Here is a 26,742-nt window from a genome sequence, read left to right as displayed (position 1 = left end):
AGGAGACGAAGAAAGGAAGAGAGGTATAGTTTGTAATACATTGCTTAATGAGTAATATATGGACATATAAACATATATTTGTATTATTTATTTTATTTGCAAATAATAAGTCTCAGTATACACGATATTCCATAACTACTGACTGAAATATTTATGACTTATTCATAAAAATGAGACGAAAATTCTAATATGAAAATGTCGAAGCTATAACAACTTTAAATTATTAGAGATTAAAACCAATAATCAGAGAGCTGACATTTCGTGCGTTCAGACATGATGATATAACAAGTGGTAAAGGTGTCATAAGGATCGTTTTAACAATGAGAATTAAAAATATTGATATGATATGCAATTATAGTTTTATTGAGAAATTATTTCTGCTTCTATAAGGAATATTTATACATTTGTACATTAAATACGCATAATTAATATAGAAATATCACAAAATATCAATATCAATTCTATAATGAAATATTACAACATGTCTTAGATGTCAATATATAATGTTGACATACAATAATATTAAAATATTATAGAAAACAAATATTAAATGTCTTTATATGTTCATACACCAATTATTAAGAAAAAGCAGTTGCTTTTCGGCTTGATTTTGAAGGTAATCATATCTTTTATCAAATTATTATAAAACAGTTTTTATATATTAAATATTTTTATTTTTACATATTATTTTTATATATATTTTCTTTTTAATATATGTGTTATGTTTTATGAATTAATAGTAGTACTTATTATGTTAGAATTCTCTATTGTTAAAACTATTATAAATATTATTTTATATATAACACATATAATACATTGAAAAGAAAATTTTGTTTTGTGGAAATAAAAATTATGTAATAAGAAAACTGCTTTAATGATAATTAGCGGAAGATATAATTGGGACACATTTTTTTTGTGAAACACTTCTGAGAGCGATTGGCGGCTCGGTGAGTCTCGATTGGTAGTAGGAATTCAGTAGGTGTCATCTTGTCGGGCCGAAAAGGACATAGTTGTAGAATTAGTATTCTAAACTCAGAGAAAAGTTTAATTTATATATTTTTTTTTCAGGTCAGTCTAATAGTGATCTGAAACTATATATATATATATATATATATATATATATATATATATATATATATAGTTTTTTACCGCTATATTAACTAACTAATATTATACAAAATAGCTGCCACAATACATATATAGCTATTTGGCGCTGTATAACGGCTGCCATAAGCGCTAAAAAATATCGATTGTTTGGCGCTGTATAACGGCTGCCGTAAGTGCTTAAAAATATCAGCTGTTTGGCGCTTTAATTGTTTACACATAGTATATAAAAATTAATTTAGATAAAAATGTCTGTATAGACAAAGAAATTTATAACTTTAAAGCCTACAGAGAAAGATATAATTGTCCAGGGTAGATGGTTGATAGACATGCATATGAAACATTTTCAAAATCTTTTACGAAATTGTTCACAATATGCACCTGTTGAAACATGGAAATTACAATTACTTGATACTATACCATCCATACCAATGGATAAAAAGCATATACAAATATTACACAGTTCATCAAGTTCATCAGATGGACATTGTCCATCTGACATGTATGTAGCTATTACGATAGGAAAAATATATATATACATGATTCCTTAAATAACAAAAGATTGCACGAACATCATAAACAATTTTTGGAAAGATTGTTTCCAAAACATGATTTCGTAAAAAATCCTGTCAAATTTCCTACTGTGCAATATCAACTGAATAGTAGTGATTGCGGTGTTTTCACAATAGCTTTTGCGACTTCATTATTATTTAATATTAAACCTGACAAAGTGAAGTATGAACATAAGTTAATGCGTTCGCATTTAATACAAATTCTTGAAACGAATGTAATTGAGCATTTTCCTCAAGACCCGCAATATAGTGTTGTTCAAAAAATATTTCCATTAACAGTAATACAAGCAAGAGAAGCTGAAGCGATTCGTATACGAACAATACGTCAACATGAAACGGAACAACAAAAAGCGACTCGATTAAAAAAATGTCGCGATATTTATATTACTAAACAAGAATTAAATAAAATACAGTTAACGCTTCAAAATACAACAAATGAAATACAATTATCGCAAAGCGTTTCTAAAGAAATACAATTAACACAAAAAATTAATATTCAAACCGAACAAGATAAAAATGAGCATTCTCAAAATAAAGATCAACATTTATATCCAGAAGTTTTACAATTAATGCAAAGCGCTTCAAACATGTTATGGAAGTATTAGTCAATAATATTCAGACGGAAAGAAATATAATTAAATGTTCTCAAAATAATAAGGAAAATCAAAATAAAGAAAATTTAGAAAATAATTTTACCAGAAAACGTCATCAATACGAACAGGAACTGAACAATCGTGCTGTAAAGCGTCATCGATATCAACAGGATTTAGAAAATAATCGTGCTATAAAACGTCGTCGATATGAGCAGAACTTAGAAAATAATCGTATTAAACAAATGCATCGATACAAAAGAGATTTAAAAAATAATCGTGCTAAACAAGTGCTTCAATACAAAAGGGATTTAGAAAATAATCGCGCAAAAAAGCGAATGCGTTATTTAAAAAATGTTCAGCTTGAACGAAATAGACAAAAAGAAATAAATTATGATCGAAAATGGTTATATAATAAACGATATTATGAAAAAAAGAAATTGAAATCCACTTTTGTTAAAAATAATAATCGCGATATTGCCAAAAATATTATTAAAAAGTATGAAAAATTTTGGTCACGAAATAATATTAAGTTTTATAATTCTAAAGCTATTGAGAAGATTTATAACAAACTTAATATTAAAAATCACGTTGAAAAACGGTTAGAAGCTGAAAGAATCGTATGTTGTTGTATGCATATTCGAGATAGTTATGTTCGCAATATGTATAAAATATTAGCTTTACTAAAAAAGAAATCAGAAGTATGCTTGAATCTTGCTATTAAATGTAAAACAATTAGTGATGAATTAAGTGCATTTTTGATAAATCGAGGCATACAACTTCGTCTGAAAATTATTTTATCGATTCTATGTATCGTAATATTACTTTATCACAATCTCTGGAATTAAAAGATCAAAATACAAATGTATTACCTTTAATAAAAGAACAAACAAAAAAAACATGGTTATGTAACGAATTATGTAAAATTCATGATCCAATTCTAATTGATCGTTATGAAACATTCCTTCGAATGATAAGTACATGTACTTTCAAGAGAATACCGGAATTATTACAGAAAATTCATAAATGTACAATAAAAGAGAATTCAAATACGAAATTGGGTCACACATATTTGTTACATTGATACAACTCTTTGCAAAACGATATTTCTTCCTGTTCAATTGTTATTTCTCCTCATTTCTCATTAGTCAGATATTTTAAACAGTTAGTTTATCAAATGACAAATTTCTATGAAAAAATGTTAAATTTAGAGAAAGCTTTAACATCTGCTGATACATTAAATCAAATTATAACTTTGGCACAAGAAACAGCAAATCGTATGTACAGACATCAGTATACCGATACTACTTTGAGTGATGAGGATATTATTTATAAATATAAAAACGCGTTTAAAGCTTTAACTAAGCGCTCCATGGACACTCCTCGATATGTTTGTGTATCATGTAAAAGACTTGTTACAAAAGAAATGTATCCAAAATTAATAAGTTTAAAGCACAAATAAATATTCCAGTTTGGAGAGATTTAATGGCATATATAAAGGAACAAGGTATTATTAATTCACAGTATATATGCGATTATTGTGAATGCAAATTCCGTAACGGGTTAATGCCTGCATATTGCGTTTTAAATAATTTCATTGTTCATGATGTATCCGAAGTAATAGCATCTCTTAACACATTCGAAAAAATTCTTATACAAAGAGCTAAGGCATTTCAAACTGTTGTTAAAATGGGAACTGTTATTAACAAAAAATTGCCTCAAAAGCAAATGATACAAAAAGTAAAAGGTAGAACTTTTCATTTACCACTTCCTTTACAAGAAACGTGGAACAAATTATGCAAGGATACCGATCCAATAAATATAAATCATGAATTATACATTTTAGTTAGAAGTATTCCGACAAAATCTAAGATTATTTGGGAAGAAATGGTAAATGTTAAAAAAATATTTGATGCTTTAATATGGTTAAAGCATAACAATCCTCTTTATCGTCATATTATACTGCCAAAAACTCACGATACATTATGCTTAGAAAAATTGAATAATCCAGAATTCCAAATACAAGAAGCGGAAAACAATGATGAATTTGTTTTGGATGACGATTACAAATTATTATTGAGTCCAAAAGGTACAATGGAAGAAACGAACAATAACATAGAAACTATCTTAAATAATCAGTACAAAGCAATGTTAACTCAGATTGTTGATGACAGTGATGGTCATTATGACCCAATATATATACCATTAAATATACCATTTATTCTTTATATGAAAAAAAAAAACACGCGAATCTGCTACCAACCTATATCAAATTAAAAATTAAAAATTCAAGATTTGCCTTTAGATAACCATGAAAAAGATTTAGATATGTTGTGTTTCCCAGATTTATATCCCTTTGGTATTAATGGACAATATCAAACTAGATCAATTAAACTTCATGATCATGAATTTATCAAATGTTGTTCAATCAAAACATCCACAATATAGATTAAACCAACAATATTTATTTTATTTATTAAATAATGCGAATATACGTCAATTAAATCGTGATATTTATCATAAATTGAATATAACTAATTTGCGAGACCGTTACACGGTTTAGAATATTTAGAAGCATTACAAAAAGATTTATTAGAATCTGATTTAAGTACTATTTTTTTCTACTTTAAGAAATACGGAACAATATTGGCGTAAACCAAGAAGTGATTTAAATTGTATGACGCAATATTACGGTCCTGCAACGTGGTTTCTATGAGTCCTAGCGAGTATATGTGGAATGAATTAGGCGAATATATTCGTGAAGTAAATGGATGGTCTAATTTTAGAGTCTTCTTTATCTACTAGTGTTCTTATTGCTAGAGATCCTGTATCAACATCGAAATTTCTCGACAATAAGTTTCGGGCAATGTTTGATTTTATTTGTTCCAAAGATCATCCGATTGGAGAAATAATACATTACTTTTAATACATTACTTTGGCGACGAGAATATCAAGGTAGAGGTATTCAACATTTTCATTTGTTATTTTGGGTTAAAAATACACCAATTATTGGTGAATCTTCTCCAGAAGAAGTGTCTACATTTATTTTACAACATATAACTTAAATTGCCGGATAAAAATATTTCACCATTATTATATAGACGAGTTAATACATATCAACAACACAAACATAACGATTATTGTCTTCGTTCTAAGAAGGTAGGACGCAAAGTTGTTGGTGTATGTCGTTTCGGTTTTCCGCGTCCTGTTACGGAAATATTTGTTGAGAGATGTCATAAGTTCAATAGCAGGTAGGAAACAATTAAAATATAAAAGTAGGCTTTATATTAGTACATTCCTCGAACCGATATCGAAATTGGTATAAATGATTATAATTCCATCCTTCTTACTGCGTGGGAAGGAAACATGGATATACAATTTATAGGTGAAAAATCATCTTTACTTACTTGTTATGTTACTAAGTATTTGAATAAGGCAGGAAAATGTGAATTATCTGATTCTGTCCTTGACAGTAAAAATAATAAGAATAAATCGCTGGCGAGCTATCTTTGGAATATTGCTTTGCGCTTCATGAATAATAGGGAATGTGGAGCTCTTGAAGCTGCTGACACATTGCTGGGTATTCCATTATATGGGACTGATCCAAATACGACTGTTAGATGGTTAGATGTTAATCAGATACGATACAGGAAAATTAAAAGCTATAAGGAAATTAAAATTCTTGATAAAGATTCTACAGACATATTTTATCCATCTTTAATAGATAATCATTATCCAGAAGACTTAGAATCGATGTCATTATATGAATTTGCACAGTGGTTTGACATTACGAAAATAAAACCACAAAGTAAAAAAATTGAGTTCTTTAAGATGACTAATGGTCGTTATCTTAAACGACAACAGCGTGAATATCTTATTAATCACTATAGATATGATGTTAAAACGCGGCCAGAAAATTATTTCTTTTCATTACTTCTTATATTTAAACCATGGCGGAAAATAGAAGAACTTAAAAATGGATATGATACTTATGCGGAATCATTTCACAATGTAAAATTACATCTTGTGAATGCATTGCAGTATCATGAAAAGTTAGAGGAATTGCAAAAAGCATTTGAAACTGCAAAACAATTACTTCAAGAACATTTAGATAATTTAGCAAATCAAAATATGTCTCAAGATGATCCTGATGATCCAATGTGCAAAATGTTGAAGCTGGTGAAGCAATGCAAGATTTTAAAGATCTTGAAAACAAACAGGAAATAGATATATCTGAAATGATTTCTAAACTGAATGTAGATCAAAGAAGAGTATTTGATAGAGTCATTAATACTATTACGTCAGATAAATTGTTATTATGATTATATGTTAGTGGAGAAGGAGGTACTGGCAAGAGTTTCCTGATTAAAACAATTAAGTGCTGGATAAAACAAAATCTTAACAAAGATACTGCCATAACAGCACCCACTGGTATAGCAGCATTTAATATAGATGGTTTGACAGTTTACAGATTACTGCAGTTACCTATTGAACATGGTCATACTCCTAAATATAAACAATTATCTGACCACGTTTTGAAAATTATACGAGCCGATCTCAAAGATGTTATTCTTATAATAATTGATGAAGTATCAATGATATCAAATTTGATTTTAATGTATATACATTTACGACTATCCGAAATATTCGATACTACTGACTGTAATGATGGTTAGGTCAAAAGCATATCCTTTTATTTAGAGATTTGCTTCAATTACTTCCCATACATGAAGATCCTGTTTTTATACATTTATCAGATGAAAAAATTCGTAAATATCTTGATTCTTTAAGTGCTATTAATCTATGGACAACTTTATTTGACTATGACGAATTGACGATCAATATGCGCCAACAAGGAGACGGATCTTGAATTACTCTCGAGAATTCGTGTTAGTATATTAACCAAATATGATTGTGAAATTCTCGAAAAAAGAAAAATATCTTTTAAGGGTGAATCTTTCAAAGAACGAGTAAATGAATTGTGTGATTTTATTAATAATTTGCCATCTGATACCGTTTGTTTATTGCCTACTTGTCATATGTGTGACGTTCTTAACACTGCAATGTTAAATCGTATTGCTTCAAAAGAAATATTATTAATAGCTGAAGATACAATTGATTGTATTTCTTATATGAAAAAAGGGTAATAAAGATATTAACAGATAACGATGATGATAATATTAGAACAGCTGGACTTTCAAAACAAATTATAATTAAAATTGGGACGAAAGTTATGATAAGACGCAATATTGATGCTAGTTTGGGTCTTGTAAATGGTACAATAGCTACAGTCATTTCAATTGTACAAGATACAATTACTGACTATATAGAAAAGATAAAACTTCTTTTACCATCTGGTTTGGAGTATTTTGTTGAAAGAGTGAGTGTTAAGTTTCAAGTGATGGATAGAGCATATGTTATTAGAAAACAATTTCCATTATCCTTGAGTTATGGTATCACTATTCATAAAAGTCAGAGATTAAGTTGCAAAACGCTATTATGGATATAAGTAATTCCATATTTAATTGTGGTCAAGTTTATGTTGCTTTATCTCGAGTAACGTCTCTGGATGGATTGCATTTAATTAATTTTGATCCTTCATCCATATTTGCTAGTGAAGAAGCTATTATAGAATATAATCGGTTAAAACGAATACATAATCCAGAATCAGAAATGATTATTGTTTCGAAGGAGCGTTATCGTAAAGTTAAAGATGTTCCATGGATATTATTGAAAACAATTACTTCTGTTCAAGAGTCAGATCAAAAGGCTCTCTCAAAAGATATCAAATGGATTATGTATGGTTTTCAAAATATAGACAAAGTTTCATGTTATGCAAATGCAGTATTACAATGTTTATTGCATTTACAAGTTATCAGAAAACAGTTGTTAAATTATGATAAACTGGATGTATTAAATTTATTTGCACATCGATATGAACATGGGATGAACAATTTGGATACCTATGAAATACGGAAATCTTTAGAAGAGAATTTTTCGGTTGCTATAAAACGAGACGCACTTGAATTTCTTACTAGCTCTCTGTACAAAATATGATTATATACAAAATCTAGTAAATCATCAAGTTATTGCAACTTGTCGATGCAATTCATATGGTGATACAAAAGTTACTATTAAAAATAACATTCTTCTTTCCATTTCTGTTAGCAATATGAAAAAGAAAAATTTTGATCTTAATGATCTATTAAAAACTACATTTTCATCACATTGGCGTCAATCGTTTGACAAATCATGTGAACGTTGTGAAAGAAATGATATGTTATTTAAAAATGAATTGGTTTTAACGAGACATACTTATTATACACTTAATATTATTTTCTTTACAGGATAATAAATTAGTAAAAATACCACACAAATTTAGCTTGCGTGGTGTACCGACAACTAAAATACTAATAGCTGGACAAGCATATAAAGTAATAAATGCTATTTTTCATCATGGAACTTGTATCGAAAAGGGTCATTATACGAATATGTGTAGAGAAGGAACATCTAGCACTTGGTTTGAAATTGATGATGCGCAAGTTATAAAAAAGCAATGGCCTAAAAGTGCTAAAGATATTTATATATTATTTCTAAAAAAATGATTACTAAACACGTATATAGCAACATGTATTAAGCAAAATATCATAGTTATATTTAACAAAAATAAATATTGTTTATAAAGAAAATGTCAATTATATTTATTATATAAAAAGTATCATGCATAGGCGCACTTCTCAAACAGCTTAACAAAATACATGATGTCGTTAAAAAATTACCCTTTTAAAAAAAGGTAAAAAAAAAAGGATGTCAAATATAGGGACGCTTGTAATAAAAAAGATATTGTTGTACCAAGTTAAAAAAATAGAATCTGACAATATCTTTTATTTTAAAGAAATAGAACAAGAATAGAAAGTGATACATATCTCTGTATCTTCATTGAAGACTTGTCTCTTTACTCTAACCATGTGATAGTAGTTTTAATTCTTTAAAAAAAATTACGAAATTGCAATATAAAATTAAAAAATAAAATCTAAGTACTATCTAAGTCCCTATTTTAACTCAAGTGATACTAGCTTTAATTAAAAAACAAAAAATTTGTTTCCACATTGCTAATTCAAATGATATCATTTGTATAAAAAATTTGATATCAATAAGTGGTGTCAAGTTGTATATTTTAAAAATGACCTTTTTAAAAAAAGGTAAAAAAGGGTGTCAAGTATAGGGATGTGCTTGAAAAAAAAGAAGAAACTGTTGTACCAAGTTAAAAAATGGAGTCTAATCGAACAAAAATAACTTTTTTAAAAAAAGGTAAAAAAGGGTGTCAAGTATAGGGATGTGCTTGAAAAAAAAGAAGAAACTGTTGTACCAAGTTAAAAAATGGAGTCTAATCGAATATATTATCTTTTATTTTAAGGAAATACAGCCTAAGTGGTACATATCTCTATATCTTCTTAGATTGAAGAATCTCTTTACTCTAACCCATGTGGTAGCACTTTTAATTTAAAAAAAAATTATGTTACAAAATTATTTCTTTATTCTAACCAATGTGGTAGTAGTTTTAATTCTTTAAAAAAAAATTACGAAATTACCATACCTAACTCAATTCTAGTTGTTGATTAAACTAAAAAATAAAATCTAAGTGCTAGTATCTTTGTATTTTCATTGGTCTTCCTATTCTAACCCTAAAGTGGTACTAGCTTTAATTAAAAAAAAAATTATTTCCGCATTGCCAACTCAAATGATATCATTTGTATAAAAGTTTTGATATCAATAATTGGTGCAAGTTATAATCTTACTATAAAAATTGTGTTAAAGAAAATCGAATCTAAGTTATACGTATCTTCATTAAAGAATCTTCCTCTAATCCATGTGATAGTAGTTTTAACTCTTTATTTGAATTTTTAATGAACAAATGATATCATTTGAGTTGAGTTGGCAATGCGGAAATAATTTTTTTTTTTAATTAAAGCTAGTACCACTTAGGTTAGAATAGGAAGACCAATGAAAATACAAAGATACTAGCACTTAGATTTTATTTTTTAGTTTAATCAACAACTAGAATTGAGTTAGGTATGGTAATTTCGTAACATAATTTTTTTTTTAAAGAATTAAAACTACCACATTGGTTAGAATAAAGAAATAATTTTGTAACATAATTTTTTTTTAAATTAAAAGTGCTACCACATGGGTTAGAGTAAAGAGATTCTTCAATCTAAGAAGATATAGAGATATGTACCACTTAGGCTATTTCCTTAAAGTAAAAGATAATATATTCGATTAGACTCCATTTTTTAACTTGGTACAACAGTTTCTTCTTTTTCAAGCACATCCCTATACTTGACACCCTTTTTTACCTTTTTTTAAAAGTATCTAATACTCAATCCTAATATGTATATCATATATATAAAAGATTTGATATAAAAAAAATGGCCCCAGTTATAGTTAAATGTGCAATTGCTTTTAAAAAATGTAAATCAATCAATGATTCGCTCTTGTATTCTCATTGAAATCTTCTTATTCTAAAACTCAGGTGATAGTAGCTTTAATTTTTTTTTAAATAATGATATTGTAGGGATTATCCTAATATATTTATCAGAAGGCAATCGTAGGTAACAATTGATATTTATTTTAACACACTTAAGATAAATATATAAAAAAACTCAAGTAATCGTTGCGCGTACTTCTTCTAAAGAAAATCGAGAGACGAGATGAGTGACTCGTATTGCACACTCTAACTATCGGACAGTGGCGCTCAGATCTGGTGTTAATGCTTGTCCAGAGCAGCTACATCACTCTCTCCGAAGTGACATGACTTATAATAGGTCATGGCGCGAAAGTTACCCGTTTTTTGCACTGGCCTAGCTGCTTGGGTAACAGCTATATCTCCCTCAGTGGCGTCTTCCAGGTTTTCCATGGTTTTCTGATTGGGTAAAAAGGCTGGCTCCAAGCGCTCAATTGATTGACTTTCTTGCTGTTGATGCAGATCGTATATAGGTTATCAGATCTTCTGTGCAAGATCTGGTACTGTTTTTTGTAGGGCTGCTGTAGGGATTTTTTAACGGTGTCATCCCGTACGAACACATGAGTGCATGTATGTAATTCTTTATGTGCAAACGGACTGCGTTTGCTATGATGTGATGTAGGTTCAGCTCGTATTCGTTCTCATTCGTTCTCTGAGCCTTTTTGCGAATACGGTGATATCTGTGGATGTGTCTCCGTTATCGAAAAATTCACGTAGCAATCTCAACGTAGTTCCGAAAACTATTTCTGCGACTGAACATTTCAAATCTTCTTTGTAGCACGTTCTTAAACCCAGAAGTAGTTAGGTGTTCTATCCAACTGCTTCCAGTGCTATGGATCATTAAGGCAACTTTGAGTGTGCGATGCCAGCATTCTACTAATCCGTTAGAAGCGACATGGTAAGACGACATATGAATCCGTTTGCAGCCGATGAATCTGGTGAGAGCGATGAACATTTCAGAGGGAACCCATTGTTCTTTCTTCGTCTGTTTGAAAAAATGCGGTGTCGCCGCGCTTCACTCAGAGGAAATAATTGGTTTTTTCAGCTCTACTTTGCACTAACGAGAGAAACCGTGTAACTTCGATGACGTTGGCGACTGAGAAGTAATGAGATCGAACAAGCGTAAGCGGTGGAACACTGGCGCACCAGGAGGATTATTTGTATATTTGCCGTTGGAAGGTCACCACTGCGGTGCCGACCTGCATCCATCGAGTGAGAGACCAACATCGTTCTGGAGTACCGGTCGTGGGGATTCGAGAAAGATATACATATATATGTATATATATTGTGATATATTATATATGTGTATGTATCATTGTATTATTGACGTGTTACTCTAAACACGTTATTTGCAATGAATATCATCATATGCCTCTGTAGTCGAAAGGATAAGATGCCTGCCCGGTAAGCAGGAGATCCAGGTTCGATTCCTGGCTGAGGTGATATTTTTTCGCAAAATGATTACGAGTTCACGACTGGTTCGTGGTCGGACCCCGCCGTGACGCCGCCCTCTCTTCTTATTTGACTCGAACTGCCTGCCCTGGTCCGTGGTAATGCTATTCGGTGCTCCGAATCACCCAATTGAGATAAAAAGCTGCAGTTACGGTTTCAACTGTGATGTCTGTAATTGGTATAGTCTTGGGCCATCGTGAAAATCTATCCACTACTGTGAGACAATATCTGTATCCCTGTGAAAGCGGTAATGGGCCAATGAAATCAATATGCACGTGTTGAAAACGTTTATTGTGTATTGGAATATGTTCAAGTATATTTCTGGTGTGTCTTGCTATCTTCGCCCTTTAGCATTGTAGGCACGTCTGCGACCAATGGCGACCATCTTTGCTAATACTTGGCCAGATAAATTTCTGATGTATTTGGCGACTGGTAGCTCGGCCATTCGGATGTGCTAACCCGTGCACTACGTCGAAAATCTTTCTTTGTAACGAAAAAAGAACGTATGGCCTAATCACATTTTGCGAGCAATCGCAGTATGGATTGAAAAGTTTCTGGTAGCGTGAATTCTTGCAACTTTAATGAGGTTGTTCCTTGTAGTAATCTTGCTAACTCTTCGTCTTGTTTTTGTTCTTCAGCTAGTTGCTCGGTTGTCACAATTACTAGGGTATTACCAGTTTGTATTCTCGAAAGTGCGTCAGCTATTGTGTTCTGATGCCCTGCGATATATACGATGTCAGTAAAACTGACCTATGAAATCTAGATATCTAGATTGACGAGGTGATGCTTTGTCAAGACGTTGGCAAAAAGCGTTAGCGGTTTTAATTTATTAATTTTCTTCCGATTATTAATTTTCTTCCTTCGACCAGATACTTGAAATATTTGATGCTTTCATACACAGCTAACAATTCTCTATCAAACACGCTGTATTTCTTCTGTGGAACGTTCAATTTCCTTGAAAAAAATTATAGGCTGCCATTTATGTTGATGCAATTATTCTAGTGTCGCACCAATCGTTATATCCGATGTCCGTGATTGACGATAAGGGTGTTGTATCAAACGGGTGGGCCAATAAAGTTGGCTAGTTTCTTTTTAGCGTTCGAAAGCGTTTTCTGTTTTTTCAGTCCACTTCAGCAACCTTTTATCATTCTTTTTGATACCTCTTATGTATTTGTACAAAAGGGCCTGCTGCTGTGCCGCGTTTTTGATGCATATGCGATAATAATTTAGTACGCCTATGTAACTGTTCTACTGTCTTAGGATATTGTAAGATAGTTTGTACCTTACTTGGAAGAGGCTTGATTCCATGTTGAGTGATGGTATATCCAAGAAATGCAACCTCGGTAGCCCCGAAAACACATTTAGCAGTGTTGAGAGTAATACTGCTTTCTGGAATTTCTGGATTCTAGGTCAGTCTCAGAAGCAATTAACGTCATCGATGTATATTTACAAAAATCTAATCTCTGGAGGATTGCGTTCATGGCACGTTGAAACGTCTGAGCAGTATTGCATAAGCCAAACGGCATGACGAGAAATTCAAATAGGTCAAAAAGTATAGTTATGGCAGTTTTAGGCACGTTCTCTTTGGCGACGGATATTGGTTGTATGCTCGATGTAGATCTATGAAAAAATTATTTTACCGAACAAGCCTTGGGTAAAATCTTGGATGTGAGGTACCTATCCGGAACTGACATTAAGTGCCCTATAATCGCCGCATGGACGCCATATGTCTGATTGTTTTTTAGGTACCATACGTAATGAAGATGCCCATGAGCTATAGGAAGGACGGCAAATTCCAGCTTCCACCATATAGTTGAATTCCGCTTTAGCTACCTGCAGTTTTCTCACCAAGCGTCGAGATCAACTGAAGACTGGTGAGTCTTTTGTTAAAATGTGGAACTACTCCATGTGTACGCATAGTCGGCTGGCGTGCTGGTGAATCGAGGAAACTTGTTGAAAAGGTTTCGGTACTTGCAATCGCTGCTCACCATTGAGACAGTCGATAGTGGTTTCTATGCTGCGCTGTCGTTGACAGATTGGCAATCTAGTAATCTACGATTCCGAAATGGTTAAGGAAATCGACACCTATGATAGGCTGCGTTACATCTGCCATGCAAAAATATCATTTGAAGTTGCGCCTGAGTCCCAAATGAAGTGTCAGCCTTTCTCCGTACGTCTTAATTTTTGTTCCGTTTTGTTTCACAGCATACAGCTCGAAATGGGACGGACAAATTTTGCGGAGTGGTCCCTGAGAATCAGCGAAATATCCGCTTCGGTGTCGATTAAAAAATGCATTCCAGTTACCTTCTCCGTGATGCGGAGCCTACTTTGAATAGGAATGTCGACTCCTTGCGCAGACGACAACATTAGTTTTCCTCAAGCTTCTGAGGCTGTTGCGTGCAAGGAAGAATATACTTTCTTGCTTTCTGTCCAAAACGATAATGATAGTAACACACTATTTCTTCTTTTTTTCGATAGTGGCTACCGGACCGTTATTGTTTCCTCGATCTGCTACGTCTTCTGTATTTCAAGTCTGCAATAGATGTTGCGAGTTCGTTTATCTGCCTAGTTAGCTGAGCTATTTTATCTTCGTTGTGAAGTTCTGTGCCAACGTTAACTGTTATGTTCGTGTCCATCGTCCGTTCTAGAGCTTTATCTACTAGTTTCGCCAGTTTGTTGTTGAGAGATACGTCTTCGACTAAGCCAATATTTCTTGTACCCGCTGAGGAAGCTTTTGCAGCCAGCATCTGTAACATATCATCACGTACGTTGTTCCCTGCTAAAGAAAGTAACTCGCGTAATAATGCTGATGGTTGTTTGTCTACGAGCTCTACTCCCATCAGCAGTTTGCACTCATCTGTTGCGGATCTGTTTTTCCTGCGAATCAGAGAAACGCATGATTAATGTTTTCTTTAGGACGGCATACTTATCTTGTTCAAGTGGAGACTCGAGAATATCGGCTATTGCATCGTTGCCTTCGAGATGATATATTACAGTGATGATTTTGGATTCATCTGCCCTGATGCGATACGCGTCGAATTCTGCTTCCAACGAAACACAATTTTGATCTGGTTTTCCAAATCGTGGGGAGCTTGATTAAACAGGTATTATTACCAGCCACTTCTTGATGCATTTCAAGAAGAGGAACGGCGTTGGATCCGGAGGTGTAGCGTTAGCGCTAATGTTCAATAGAAGTGTCTCCTATGCTGGGTTGCTGTTTTTACCCGGGGTATGCGTAATAGGCATTTTTCATTTTCCGTTTAAGCATGGAAAGACGCTATCGACAAGCTATGTAATTCTTGTCGGACGCGTAAAATATATGCCGTTGTGATGATAGTTGACTGTGATTGTTTACTCACGTCGGCGTCACCAAAAAATGTGTAGGGATTATCCTAACACATTTATCAGAAGGCAATCATAGGTAACAATTAATATTTATTTTAACATACTTAAATACAAAGATAAGTATGTAAAAAACTTAAGTAACCGTTGCGCGTATTTCTTCTAAAGAAAATCGAGAGACGAGATGAGCGATTCGTATTGCACACTCTAACTATCGGTGGCGCCCTCAAATCTGATGTCAATGCTTGTCCAGGGCCACTACAATATCATAAAATTATGTTTAACTCAAATGATATGTATCTAACATAAGTAGTAGTAGCTTTCATTTTATCTATAATATATGTATTATATATATAATATTCCGGGATATTCTTCTGTAAAAAATTTTCAAATACAAATGTATATTTGAATCGAATGAAAAATATAATTACAAAGAATTAAAGAGATAATAGTACAAAATAAAAAAAATTTAATTTAAATAAAAAAAATTTTATGTAAAAAAACTTGGCGCTGCTGGATTACATAAAGAAAAGAAAACTACTACAGGTGAAGTAGTTCCTATTGACTTTAAAGTTATTGTTGGAGTAAAGCTTGGTAAATATTCATTGAATTTCCCCTTGTACATAGCAAAAATTAATTATGAATGCATCTTAGGAGCGGATTTTCTCTTTAAAGTTGGACAAAAGTCTTTGAAGTCTTTGATTTAACTTTTGACGAGGTTCAAGAAGGAAAAAGTTTTTCTTATTCGCGGATAAGCGGTCCCATTAGTAAAGTCCCAGAATTCTTGTTGAAATTCTTTGAGAGAAAGTCTGAAAAATTGGATATTTCGCAAAAAACGTGTTTTGCTGAATTTATTATTGAATTTCAGGATGTCTTCTCTGAAAATATTGTAGCAGAAAATTGCTCAGTAATTGAACATTCTATTACGGGAAATCTTACTCTATTAAACAGGTTCCTAGGCGAATTCCTTTCCTCCATGCGTGATGAAGTGGAAAAGATTCTTGAAAAGATGAAGCAACAAGGTGTAATTGAGGAATCTCATAGTCCTTGAGTATCTCCTACAGTTATGGTGAAAAAAAAGATGGAACGTTGAGATTTTGCGTCGATTATAAAAAACTCAATCCGTCATCGAAAAGGATTCTTAGGATTCTAGGATTCTCCGTTGCCCAGAATCAATGATCTTCTTGATCGGTTATCTGGGAATTTCTGGTTTTCTACACTTGATTTGTTCTCAGGATAAGGAGAAGACGGCATTTTCCATAGGCAATGGTTTATGGCAATTCACTATTATGTCTTTTGAATATAATGCAACTTTTGAGCGATTAATAAAGAAGAGTCTTTATCAAATATTAAATAAAATTTATTTAGTCTATCTAGATGACGTTATTAGTTACAACAAAACTTTTGAGAAAATGTTAGGTAATCTTCGGGAAGTTTTTCTTCGTTTGAAATCGGCGAATTTGAAGATTAATCCAAAAAAATGTTCTTTCTTTAGTAGAAAGATAAAATATTTAGGCCATGAGATTTCTAGAGAAGGGATCGCAACAGATCTTGAGAACATTGCTTGTGTACGAGATTGGCCTGTTACTCGGAATAAGGAGCAGGTGCATAGCTTCTTAGGATTTTGTTCGTATTACAGGAAATTTGTGAAAGGTTTTTCTTTGATTGCTAAGTCTTTGTTTTCTTTAACGGAAAATCAATGTAGATTTGCATGGAAATTATTTAGCAAAATTTATTTCAGAAAATCAGAGAGATTGAGATCGTTGGGCTTATTGACTTATAGATCTTCCAAACACGCTACTGGTTTTATTCCTTCAGAGTTATGTTTGGGGTGAGAATTAAAGTTGTCCTTAGATTTTCTTTAAGGTTGTCTCCTAGAGCTTGAAGACATTGCACAGGTAAGAGGATTCTCATTTAAATTAAGGGAAAAGATGAGTCATATCCAAAACATTGCGAGTCAACGCATGGATTTGAAATCTCAAAGGACAAAATTTTATTATGACCGAAAGAATAGACAATTGTGTTTTGAAGCCAGTCAGAAAGTTTGACTTTTTAATTCTCGAAGAGTACAAGGTAGAGCTCCTAAAGAGCTCCTAAGTTGCAAAGTAATTGGGAAAGTCCATATGTGGTAGTTAAAAAATTAAATGATGTAATTTATTGTATTCGGAAATCGAATAGACATAGGAATAAGGTTGTACACTTGGATAGGTTAGCTCCATTTCATGAAAGAAGGAATTTCTGAGTAGACAATTTTGTCGGATTGATTACTTTCTTTTGGAGCCCGAAAATGATCAATCTTTCTTTTTCGCCCATGGGTGAGAAAATAATAAGTTTATAGATATTTTAAAATGTTTTGAAAGACGTAGGTATTCTTTTTCGTTTTTATGTTTGTTTAAGTTTGCTGTTAAGTTAGCATTTATTGCGGGAGATCTTCTTTTTCGAGGTGTTGAAAGGTTTTGAGATTGTGTAACGAGCTGTGTAAATAGTTATTGAGCTTATTAAAGTATGTTGTTTTATAAATGGTCTCTTTTCATTTCGCGTGACGCGTGAGTGAGAGAGAATGTGCAAGTGACGCGAACGCGCGACAGTCACATTTAACTTTCGAGGTAATGGAACTATAACTTGACGCCACTTCTTTTATATTGTAGGCATTTTTTTTGTTTTATCGTCAGTATACCCGAGCCGTTTGGCATGTAATAGTCAGGTGCGACCCTGAATATTCCTGTTGCGCCAAGAAGCGAGAATGCGAACGCAAATTTTGTAAATCCGCGGATTGTAATCGTGCAATCGCGGATTATTGGCTGTCATCAAGGCAACTTCTCTGGTTAGATTCCGCAAGCGAGAGGAAAGGTCCTTGAGACAAACAGTCAGTCCTTCGTCCGACGGGCTCGGCAATAATTCGGCCCTCTGACCGATCCACGAGATTTGATGTAACGATAAATAATTCCTATTCCAACACTCATCTACAATATTAAACCTTTTATATAAATTATATATTAGGTGTACAAAAAAGTTCTGAGCTTTAGATTTCATACAACAGAAATAACAATTTAAATTTTATATATCTTCTCACTCTTTTGCAGTTTTAAAGCGTTGACATTTGGCCTTCTAAAATGCCATACGGTTTGGCGTTTGATGCACATAACCTCAAAAATCAGTAGTGTTCACGATGGCAATAACAAAAGAGCATATTCGATTTTCCATCCACTTCGCGTTTCATCTGAAGAAAAATGCTGCTGAAGCCACTGCAATTTGTGCTGCATATGGAGAGAACGCTGTAAGTCATACTACATGTAAAAGATGATATCAAAAATTTCACCAAGGAGATTTCAGTCTTGAAGATGAACCGCGTGCTGGACGCCCTCAAAAGATTGAAATGGACGAATTGCAAGCACTGCTGGATATAAACTCTGCGCAAATTGAAAAGGAGCTTGCAGAACAGCTTGGCGTTACGCATCATTATTTTTTTCAAAAGAATTAAAGCTATTATCACTTTGGTTTTAGAATAAGAAGATTTCAATGGAAATACAAATCATTGATTGATTTTTTAAAAGCAATTGTACATTTAACTTTCGAGATAATGGGATTATAACTTGGCGCCACTTTTTTGATATCAACTCTTTTATACAAATGATATACATATTAGGATGGACATGGCAAAGTTCCGAAAATAAACGTACCGAAATTGGAAAACTTATATATTGTCCCGAAAAGTCATAATCGAAATTTAAGATATGTGACAATGTCCCGAAAGGTTACAATCCCGAAATTTAAGAAGTGTGACAATGTCCCGAATATCACAATCCCGAAATCTTACAAATGAGACAATATCCCGAAAAATTATAATCTCGAAATATAGGAAATGGGAAAATTATTGATCAAAATGAACATTGAAATACATTGTATATAATTGTACAATTATAATATAAAAAATTTGTATTGAGCGATTCGTTAGCTATTTGTGCGAATATTTTATAACCAAATAATCGAAGGTTGAAAACCAACAATATAAATAATATTCATATTTTTCGACTTACAAGTAATGATATTTCCGGTGACAAAGTCAGTCTTTCGAGATCGAACGAGCGAACAAGATGAATATTCAACATACATCATGTCTATATCAATGTCGCAATTGATCGTTATATATTCTCGATTATTGTCATTACGCTTTATCATTATATAATCATTTATTTGTTCTGTTACTTTTTAAATAATTTGACATGAATCCGAATACAAAAAAAAGTTTTTTTCTAAATAAACATGAATTTAATGGATATTCATACATTTGTGATAAAGTTTATCACAAAAAACGAATCATCATCATGTATGTATAACTTTTATTTTAATAAGAACTTTAAAAATTAACTTTAAAAAAATGTAAAATGTGTAATTTGTTTTTTAATAATTAAATATAGATATTTATCATGTAAAGAAAAAAAAAAGAATATTCTGGACGAGGAATTTTAAAATATAATAAATTTCGACAAATAAAGAGACATGATCATCCAGCTGATGACCATATAGAAGATATTAAGAGTTGAATTTTTATTTTTATTTTCTAATAAAGTAGATGCAGTTTTAAACGTAGCGTCAGCAAATATTTCTTCAATTGTGTCCGTTTTGCATAAAATCCGAATAAAATTTCGATTAATTATCAAGTGTGTTTTGCTACGATCTTCTGAATTTACAGTTTTAATGCTGAGAAAATGTTTTTTATTATATTTTAGTAAATGTTTCCATTGCTCACTTTTTAATGTTCTTACGAAATCTCGCAAAGATACAGGACATGCATGCAGGTTTAAACATCTTCCATCATATTATTGATCTTTTAATACTTTGAAAAGGTACTAAAGGAGATACAATTTCATCTAAAGTACGGTTAGAGAGAGATATTAGAGCGTTTAAGAAAGAATAATTCAAATATATTAAAAGATGAGAAAAAAAGTTTGTGTGCGCACATATATTTATATTATACACTTACTCTTTGCTCACGTCATCGTATATATCTTTCATATTTCGGAAATGGTTTTGAACATTATGTTTTAAAGTTTCTTTGAATAACCGTAAAGAGTACTTTAGATGAAATTGTATCTCCTTTAGTATCTTTTCAAAGTATTAAAAGATCAATAATATGATGGAAGACCTAACAGATTCCCGACGGCCTATGAAACGCGGTGCATAGAAATGTCGATTTTCGGAGATTACGAGCGCGCGCCGATTTCTTGAATGCGCTCTATGATGGATCAGCGGCTGGGAACACCCGGGCGGTGGCGGGAGATCCTCGCCATTGTGATGCGCTCTTTCGGGAGGCTCGCGGAGCGCAATCGGCCGGGAATACCCGGGTGGAGGCGGGTTGCCCTCACCTGCGGCGATGTTCTTACGAGCGGATGCTGTGAGTATTGTCGAAACTCTTGATTGCATGTCGGTTCATCCGGGTGGAGCAGGGAACACCCCAACTCGTTTCCCTCTCGCAGTAGGAAAGCGACGTGGTTTAGAATATTGAGAGCTTCTGTATTAGCCGGCAATTTCCTAGCGGCGGCGAGATATCCTCACCGCGGTTTTCGCTAAGCTTTTCACTTGGAGCGGAGCGTGGATCGGCTCGTGGGAGCGAGTTTTTATTCCAGGAAGATCTGATCTGATAGAGCAGAGAAACGGCTTTTTATAGGCTCCATGATCCGGTTTTCAGTCGGTTTCGGAACGGTTCGGATCGGATCGTGGGTGACAATCAGCCGCTCTAATTAATTAAGCGCTCTTTTTATCTCCGGTGTTTTTCGGTAATGCTCGGATAATCTCGGAGATCGCTCTCGTTGAGCCATGATCTTCTCTGCCGCTTGAGTTTGTTCGGTGCTGCTCGGTTGATCTTGGCGACGCTATGTCGAACGATCAACCGTCGGTTCGTAATTAATTTTGCGAGCCTAATTATGGAGCGATTAAGGTGGCGCAAAGCGCCTTTTTGTCCGACGGATCGTCGGTCGGGTATCACTCGGCGGCGGGTAGACGGCCGCGGAACAGTGCGTAAAATATGCACCATTACAAATGAAGTAATAGTAATTTAATAATCTCTATTAAATATTTTTAGTTATTTATTTAAATTTTTCTGATATCTTGTAGATGTTATGTAAAAAAATTAAAAAGTATATAGGAAAAAGAATAGCAAAGTCAAAGCAATCAAAAGAAAAACTTACCAAGCTAATGGCTTTGGTGTTATTACTAGAAAAAGATATAGTGACAGCTTTTAATAAAATTAAATCAAACACGTTGGAATATATGAGACATCTATTCCAACATTATTTTCGTTATTACGATCGTTTTTGAATAATGCCAACCCGATTTTCAATATATCGGAAGCTTAAACGAACAAATAATTTAATAGAAAGATACCACAGAACTTTAAATCATAAATTTACAGATAATCATGATCCATGGATGTTCATAAGTAAGTTTTGTATTAATTAATTGTGAGAAGATAACTATGTATAGATAAAAACATATGCATACATATTTCTAAATATTATGTAAAATATTAACATAAAAATCATTTACATTAATTTTTAATTTATAGAAAAATTAGAAGAATTGCAGGCGTCAATTCGTCGAGACGACTTTAAAGGCAGGAAAACCTTTAACAAGATTAAGATATAATTGGATCATTAAAAATCATGCTCTAGTAAACACCTGGGATAGATTAGACGATGGCCTACCTATAGAAGGTTTCTTAATATTGACAAGTACATTAATATTCAAAAATTGTTAAATAATAACAAACAGTTTAAATGGATAATGGAAATATTTATATAGATATAAGTGCATAGATGCACTTATATAACTCTGCATGTTTCTCCTTTTATTATAATATTGTAATCGTTTAAATTAGATATTAAGATATTTATATTAATACAGATAATAATACAGATTAAAATATATGCTTCATTAAATTTTTAAAATAAAACTATACGTTTCGTATTTTATTCCGTACACTAATCAATATATAAATATATATCTATATATATATATATATATATATATATATATACACACACACACATATATATATTTTCTCTCTCTCTTTTTCTCTCTATGGTCACTTGCGAAATCGATATAGACACAATATATTTCAATATGTTCATTTTGGTCAATAATTTTTCCATTTCCTACATTTCGAGATTATGATTTTTCGGGATATTGTCTCATTTGTAAGATTTCGGGATTGTGACATTCGGAACATTGTCACACTTCTTAAATTTCGGGATTGTGACCTTTCGGGACATTGTCACATATCTTAAATTTCGGGATTATGACTTTCAAGACATTGTCGTTATTTTTTATTTTCGTGATTCTGACTTTTCGAGACTTTACATGTCCCGAATTCCATATTAGATTTATATAAGATACTACTTGAATTTAATAAGATTGTGATATAACATACACTTGGCTTTAAATAGGAAAAATTTAAGTGCAAAGATATGTACTTAGATTATAATTCTATTTTTTTATGATCTTGAATACTTAAATAAATGCCGTTCAGATAAATCTTACTATACTTGACACTCTTTTTTTATCTTTTTATAAAAAGGTAATTTTCTAGTGATATCAGACATTTTGTAGTATTAACCATCTTTTTATGTTCGAAAAACGCGTCTTGTACTTTTATACTTGATATTTTTTTATCTACAATACGCACAAGAGTAAATAGGGTAGAGAACGAAAGAATGCGCGAGATAGCATATTTGTTCTTTTTCCATGCGTCCGATTGTCGATCGACGATGTTGAGTTTCGCGGCGAGTTTGACAATTGCTGATAGTTCGTTTCGGAATGTAAGTGATATTTATGCGACATAATCTATTATCTCATAAGTAAGTTCTAAGAAGTAATATGAGTACTATCATTTTAAATGCATTGTATTGTACTTTTACGTATGTATATGTTTATGCTTTTTAATATTTTAATATTTTTCTTTAATTTATTTAAGATTTGTTGAAGTTTTTCAGGATGTTGTTTTATCATTTTTTTCGGAATATCCTGAAAACGTATGATACATGTAATTTTAGCGCAATATATTTTTTATTAATACAATTTCATTGAAAAGATAATTCAGTTTTATCTGTACAGACCATAATATATAAACACTTGTAACTTTGATTTCTGGAGATAAGTACAAACGCGTAAAAGGACAATAAAATGACAATAAAATACATATTTAAAATAATAATATTTATATTGCTTCTTAGAACTTACTTGCAAAATAATAGATTATGGTGCACAAACATCAGTCACTTACACTTCGAATCAAATCAACTATCAAACTTGCCGCAAAACTCAACATTGTTGTCTGCCAATTGGATGTATGGAAAAAGAACAAACATACTATCCCGCTCACTCTTTCGTTTTTTACTTTTTTACTCTCGTTATGCGTATATACATCACTGCGAAGGCTGCGGAATCTTGAACTTGATAGAGACCTTTTATTAATAATCAGTCAATCAGAATCGTGACATAAGGAACAGAGACTATAGTTAGAGATATTAATCAATTTTACACGAAACATATTGTACTCTGCCCAATGATTTGCTGGATCCTACAGTGACTTTAACTTCTCGATTTGATAATCCGCTGGGTCAATAAGATTAATAATGATAAATACATAATCGAAAGAGACATATCGAAAGAAATATATTAGTAGTTATCTAGAAACATTTAAAAATTATAATTGCAAGTACGAAAAGAATACTCGACCAATTACTTAGCATAATTTATAATTTGAAACATAACATATTACAAAATATATGTTTATATAGATATAAAAATCGGTACGAACAAACAATATAATAGAATTGCAAATAAGAAGACAGTAAGAGTCAAAACGCAGTAATTAGTGCGTGGTAATTTGTTTAAATTTAATAATTATTGCATGATAAACAAATTCCTTAAAATGATTACATGTCATTTAACGTTTCGGCTCTATTTTGAGCCATCTTCAGCGAAAATAATGCAAAAATATAAAATAAAACTCGGTATATTAAAAATAAAAATATAACCGTGACGATTGGTATTATGTGTCTGTAGCAACAATTGGTATTATGTGTATTGATATTATGTGTCTGTGGCAACAATCCGTTATAGACTAAGATAATGATATATGTTCACATCGATTTCCAGGTCGGTAGCATAGGCTAATAGATTACCTAAGTGTGAGCATAATTTAGCCATAGACTTATAGAGAATCATAACTGAGATTCAAAATAAATTTCAATTGTCAACTCATCACTCAGGCACATGTCCAATCATTAGTCAAACACTTAGGAGTCAGATCGCAGTCCTATTAAATATGAAAGTCGGCACAACGACATAGTAACGAATAAAAAGTACATGTGGTAACCACGAATTAAGCCGATAAAATGGTCAAAAGGACAAAATGGTCAAAAACAATTATAAAGTCAAACGAATGAAACATATCAGCCATAAACAAAGGCGAACAACAGCGATACAAAAATATTTATAATTTACTTATTATCGAGATATAAGCGTGATGCAAAAATTCAATATCTTTTTGCAAGTTAAGGCTATTCTTTTGATTTTTAATATGTAGCATTCCGAGACAAGCTCTTCCTTATGAAACGTTCCCTTTAGGATCTTGACATTCTCTCAATCATATTTATGATTATTTTGCAATCTATGTTCTGTAATGACAGATGAGATAGCAGTGTTCCTGTGATTTCGATATTCTGAAATCCTTGTTTTTAATTATCGAGATGTGTGTCCCACATAAGAAGTGTTGCAATTCTTACAAGCGATTTTATAGACTACATTTTTATTTTGTGATTGGAAGAGGATCTTTTGTACCTTGATTAATCTCCTCCTAGCCTATTAAGGCTGAAGAAGGAGATCTTAGAATCCAAGTCGGCGATGGCTAATTTCATTCTGTCCGCAATCTGTGCTATGAATGGTACAGTAAATCATAAGGATTTCTTCGATTCTCCTTCCATAGTTGTGATGTCATTAGTTTTTGTGTTGAAGATAATTTTCGTTGTTAAACATTTTTTTAATCGTAAGTTGATGGTGTTGAAAATAAAGCTAAGAGGATAATCATTGTCTCTTAAACTGCTGACAATCCGTTTTATTGGTGGAATTTCGGGTGTGAGAGTAGTAAGAGGTTGCCCGATCAACCAAGCCAATGATCACACCTCGTTTTTGAGATGTTGAGAAAAAAAGTTGAAATATCTTCCCGAGAACGTAGGTACCAATCGGTTTCGATGACATTGCTATTTAGTCTGATACATACGTCCAAGAAGTTGAGCGATTTTCCTCTCTCTTCTAAGGTAAACTGTAATGTCGGATGAAAAGAGTTAAATATACTGAGAATGTCTTTTGTTTTTTGCGGAAGGAACAGTCATGGCTACGTATCTCAGGTAAAAAAGGATTAGCACATCACACTTCTCAAGCGCTCTCTCTTCCAAATCGTTTCCAATCATTCAAAACCAGATCCGCAATGATGGGAGAAAGCGGAGAGCCCATAGGGGTACCAAAGAATTGCTTGTAGATAACGTCATCAAATTTGAAAAAAGTAGAGTTAAGAATCAATGAAACCATTCTGATAAATTCTTCCTTCCTTATATTGCATCCCACCGAAATCTCTTCCCATCTCTTTTTCACGTTTGATAAAACTAGAGGATGTTGGTGAATAAATAGATCACATCAAGGGAAATTAAACTGTAGTCCTGTGCTAACGGCATCCCGGAGAGTTTGTTAACTAGTTCGAGGCTGTTTTTAATGTAACTGCGTGATTTGGAAACATTTTTGGAGTTGATACGATGTATAATAGATGCAATGCCAAAGAATATAGAACGCTATCAATGACACGATGATTCTGAAGGGGCAATCCTCCTTGTGAATTTTGGGAAGGCCGCTCTCGGCATTACCTTATCACTGTTATTAAGTACTCTGTATATAGCCGGAGATATAAATCTGAGTCCTTCCATTTTCTCAAAAGACCGCGCAAACCTTCAACTACTTTCCTCGTCGGATTATTTTTTAGTTTGATGTAGGTGTTTTCATCATGAAGCATTCCATTAATTTTATTAATATAAGCATTTTTATCTAGAGCAACATTATCTGCCCCCTTATTTGCCCTCGTAACTATAATATTACGATTATTTTT

General features: G+C 32.4%; 2 pseudogenes; both read left to right on the top strand.

The window, feature by feature from the left end:
• The first annotated feature begins 1,352 nt into the window (after positions 1-1,352).
• Positions 1,353-2,281, top strand: LOC148936279 (uncharacterized; annotated as a pseudogene).
• A 1,674-nt stretch (positions 2,282-3,955) lies between these two features.
• On the top strand, positions 3,956-8,255 carry LOC148936278 (uncharacterized; annotated as a pseudogene).
• The last annotated feature ends 18,487 nt before the right edge of the window (positions 8,256-26,742 follow it).

This window comes from Pogonomyrmex barbatus, unplaced genomic scaffold (assembly GCF_055798465.1).
Source record: "Pogonomyrmex barbatus isolate J1 unplaced genomic scaffold, ASM5579846v1 scaffold25, whole genome shotgun sequence".
Lineage (NCBI taxonomy): Eukaryota > Metazoa > Arthropoda > Insecta > Hymenoptera > Formicidae > Pogonomyrmex > Pogonomyrmex barbatus.
Note: the sequence above shows the minus strand (reverse complement) of the source record. Positions and strands in the feature narration are given on the sequence as shown.